Source organism: Castanea sativa, chromosome 4 (assembly GCF_040712315.1).
Source record: "Castanea sativa cultivar Marrone di Chiusa Pesio chromosome 4, ASM4071231v1".
NCBI classification, from domain to species: domain Eukaryota; kingdom Viridiplantae; phylum Streptophyta; class Magnoliopsida; order Fagales; family Fagaceae; genus Castanea; species Castanea sativa.
In genome coordinates, this window is record NC_134016.1 from 77,233 (window position 1) to 82,200 (window position 4,968).

The following is a 4,968-nucleotide window of genomic DNA, read 5'->3' on the forward strand; positions in this document are numbered from 1 at the left end:
CTTGTCAATTACTGGCCATTAAGGTATTTTTTTTCCAAAAGTTTGATTTTGGGTGAATTTTTCTCGGGGTATAGGTATGATATTTTAAAACCAAATCCGAGAAAAAATGTTAGACTTCCATTTTTTCGCCCATCTATCGGCACGTGGTCAGAATCCAAATTTCTGGTAACTCGATGGGGGCATTATTCAAACAGCAGTAACTCTCTTGAATTTTGTCGAAAAAATTCAAAATTTGTGTTGAGGTTCAAGCTGAGAATGTCTAGTTTCTATAACATTGAGCATGCATTTAAGAACTCCTTACCGCTCAAAAGTTATTGATAAAACGATGACCACACGTCACTATTCAACACATTTTCTACGCGATTTAGTCTTGTGAATAACTAGCTACTAACGTATTTTTTTCCAAAAGTTTGATTTTGGGTGGATTATTTCTCGGGGTATACATATGATATTTTGAAACCAAATCCAAGTAAAAAAACGTTAGACTTCCCTTTTTACGCACTTCAATCGGCACATAGTTGGAATCCAAATTTCGGGTAACTCTGTGGGTGCATTATTCAAACGACAATAACTCTCTTGAATTTTGTTGAAAAAATTCAATATTTGTGTTGAAATTCAAGCTCAGTATGTATACTTTCTAAAACATTCAGCAAGCGTAATAGAATTCCTTACCGTTCAAAAGTTATTGACAAAACGGTGACTGAACGTCACTTTTCAACCCATTTTCTCAGCGATTTAGTCTTGTGAATAACTAGCCACAAACGTATTTTTTTCCAAAAGTTTGATTTTGGATGGATTTTTCTCGGGGTATGTATGATATTTTAAAACCAAATCCGAGAAAAAAAAAGTTAGACTTCCATTTTTACGTCCTTCTATCGGCACGTAGTTGGAATCCTAATTTCGGGTAACTCGGTGGGGGCATTATTCAAATAACAAGAACTCTCTTGATTTATGTAGAAAAAATTCAAAATTTGTGTTGAAATTCAAGCATAGAATGTCTACTTTCTGAAACATTCAGCACGCGTGAAAGAATTCCTTACCTTTCAAAAGTTATTCACAAAACAGTGACCAAACATCACTTTTTAATACATTTTTTGAGCGATTTAGTCTTGTGAATAACTTGCCACTAACATTTTTTTTTTCCAAAAGTTTGATTCTAGGAGGATTTTCCTCAGGTTATAGGTATGATATTTTAAATCCAAATCCAAGAAAAAAACATTAGACTTCCATTTTTATGCCCTTCTATCGGTATATAGTTGGAATCCAAATTTCGGGTAACTCGGTGGGGGCAATATTCAAACGACAATAACTCTTTTGAATTTTGTGGAAAAAATTCAAAATTTGTGTTAAAATTCAAGCTCAGAATGTCTACTTTCTATCATAGTGACCGGACGTCACTTTTCAACCCATTTTCTCCAAGATTTTGTCTTGTGAATAACTAGCCACTAACGTATTTTTTTCTAGAAGTTTGATTTTGGGTGGATTTTTCTCGGGGTATAGGTATGATATTTTGAAACCAAATCCTAGAAAAGAAAACATTAGACTTCCATTTTTACACCCTTCAATCAGAACGTAGTTGGAATCCAAATTTCGGGTAACTCGGTGGGGGCATTATTCAAACGACCTTAACACTCTTGAATTTTGTCCAAAAATTTCAATATTTGTGTTGAAATTCAATCTCAAAATGTCTACTTTCAACCACATTCAGCACGCATTAAAGAATTCCTTACCATTCAAAATTTATTAAAAAAACAGTGGCTGGACATCACATTTCAACACATTTTCTAAGCGATTTAGTCTTGTGAATAACTAGCCACTAACGTATTTCTTTCCCGAAAGTTTGATTTTGGGTGGATTATTCTCGGGGTACAGATATGATATTTTTAAACTAAATCCGAGAAAACAACGTTAGACTTCCATTTTTATGCCCTTATTTCGGTACATAGTTAGAATCCTAATTTCGGGTATCTCGGTTGGGGCATTATTCAAACAACAATAACTCTCTTGAGTTTTGTCGAATAAATTCAAAATTTTTGTTCAAATTTAAGCTCAGACTGTCTACTTTCTATAACATTCAGCACGCATTAAAGAATTTCATACCGTGCAAAAGTTATTGATCAAACGGTGACCAAACGTCAGTTTTCAACACATTTTCTAAGCGATTTAGTCTTGTGAATAGCTAGCCACTAACGTATTTTTTTTTTTTCAAAAGTTTGATTTTGGGTGGATTTTTCTCGGGGTATAGGTATGATATTTTAAAACCAAATCTGTGAAAAAAAGTTAGACTTCCATTTTTACGCCCTTCTATCAGTACATAGTTGGAATCCAAATTTCGGGTAACTCGGTGGGGGCATTATTCAAACGACAATAACTCTCTTGAATTTTGTGGAAAAAATTCAAAATTTGGGTTGAAATTCAAGCTCAGAATGTCTACTTTCTATAACATACAGCACGCGTTTAAGAATTCTTTACGGTTGAAAAGTTATTGACAAAACGGTGACCGAACATCACTTTTCAAACCATTTTCTCAGAGATTTAGTCTTGTGAATAACTAGCCATTAACATATTTTTTTCTAGAAGTTTGATTTTGGGTGGATTATTCTCGGGGTATACGTATGATATTTTGACACCAAATCCAAGTAAAAAAAACGTTAGACTTCCCTTTTCACGCACTTCAATCGGCACATAGTTGGAATCCAAATTTCAGGTAACTCGATGGGTGCATTATTCAAACGACAATAACTCTCTTGAATTTTGTTGAAAAAACTCAATGTTTGTGTTGAAATTCAAGCTCAGTATGTCTACTTTCTAAAACATTCAGTACGGATTAAAGAATTCCTTACCATTCAAAAGTTATTGAAAAAACGGTGGCTGGACATCACTTTTCAACCAATTTTCTCAGCAATTTAGTCTTGTGAACTGGCCACTAACGTTTTTTTTTTTCCAAAAGTTTGATTTTGGGTGGATTGTTCTCGAGGTATAGGTATGATATTTTGAAACCAAATCCAGGAAAAAAATGTTAGACTTCCATTTTTACACCCTTATTTCGGTACATAGTTAGAATCCAAATTTCGGGTATCTTGGTGGGGGCATTATTCAAACGACAATAACTCTCCTGAGTTTTGTCAAAACAATTCAAAATTTTCATTGAAATTTAAGCTCAGATTGTCTACTTTCTATAACATTCAGTACGCATTAAAGAATTCCATACCGTGCAAAAGTTATTGACCAAACGTCACTTTTCAACACATTTTCTAAGCGATTTAGTCTTGTGAATAACTAGCCACTAACGTATTTTTTTTTCAAAAGTTTGATTTTGGGTGGATTTTTCTCGGGGTATAGGTATGATATTTTAAAACCAAATCTGTGAAAAAAACATTAGACTTCCATTTTTACGCCCTTCAATCTGCACGTAGTTGGAATCCAAATTTCAGGTAATTCTGTGGGGGCATTATTCAAACGACCTTACCTCTCTTGAATTTTGTCAAAAAACTCAATATTTGTGTTGAAATTCAAGCTCAAGATGTCTACTTTCTAAAACATTCAGCACGCGTTAAAGAATTCCTTACCGTTCAAAAGTTATTGTTAAAACGGTGACCGAATGTCACTTTTCAACACATTTTCTATGCGATTTAGTCTTGTGAAGAACTATCCACTAACTTATTTTTTTTCCAAAAGTTTGAATTTGGGTGGATTGTTCTCAGGGTGTAGGTATGATATTTTAAAACCAAATCCGAGAAAAAAAACGTTAGACTTCCATTTTTTCACCCTTCTATTACCACATAGTTGGAATCCAAATTTCGGGTAACTCGGCGGGGGCCTTTTTCAAATGACAATAACTCCCTTGAATTATTCAAAATTTGTGTTGAAATTCAAGCTTGGAATATCTACCTTCTAAAACATTAATCATGCATTAAGGAATTCTTATCTTTCAAAAGTTATTGACAAAATAGTGACCAAACGTCACTTTTCAACACATTTTCTAAGCGATTAAGTCTTGTGAATAACTAGCCACTAACGTATTTTTTTCCAAATTTTTTTTTATTTTGGGTTGATTGTGCTCGGGGTATAGGTATTATATTTTGAAACCAAATCCAAGTAAAAAAACATTAGACTTTGATTTTTACTTCCTTCTATCGGCACATAGTTGGAATCCAAATTTCGGGTAACTCAGTGGGGGCATTATTCTAACGACAACAACTCTCTTGAATCTTGTTGTAAAAATTTTATATCTGTGTTGACATTCAAGCTCCATAATGTCTACTTTCTACAACATTCAGCACGCGTTAAAGAATTCCTTACCGTTCAAAAGTCTTTGACAAAACGGTGACCAAATGTCACTTTACAACACATTTTCTACGCAATTTAGTCTTGTCAATAACTAGCCACTACCATATTTTTTTTCCGAAAGTTTGATTTTGAGTGGATTGTTCTTCGGGTATAGGTATGATATTTTAAAACCAAATTCTAGAAAAAAACATTAGACTTCCATTTTTACTTCCTTTTGTTGGCACATAGTTGGAATCCAAATTTCGGGTAACTAGGAGGGGGCATTATTCAAACGACAATGACTTCTTTGAATTTTGACGAAAAAAATCAAAATTTCTATTAAAATTCAAGCTCGAAATGTCTACTTTGTAAAACATTGAGCACGCGTTAAAGAATTCCTTACCGTTCAAAAGTTATTGACAAAACGCTAACCAAACGTAACTTTTCAACATTTTCTAAGCGATTTAGTCTTGTGAAGAACTAGCCACTAACGTATTTTTTTCCAAAAGTTTGATTTTAGGTGGATTTTTCTCGGGGTATAGGTATGATATTTTAAATCCAAATCCGAGAAAAAAACGTTAGACATCCATTTTTTCACCCTTCTATCGATACATAGTTGGACTTCAAAATTCAGGTATCTCGTGGGGGCATTATTCAAACGACAATAACTCTCTTCAGTTTTGTCAGAAAAATTCAAAA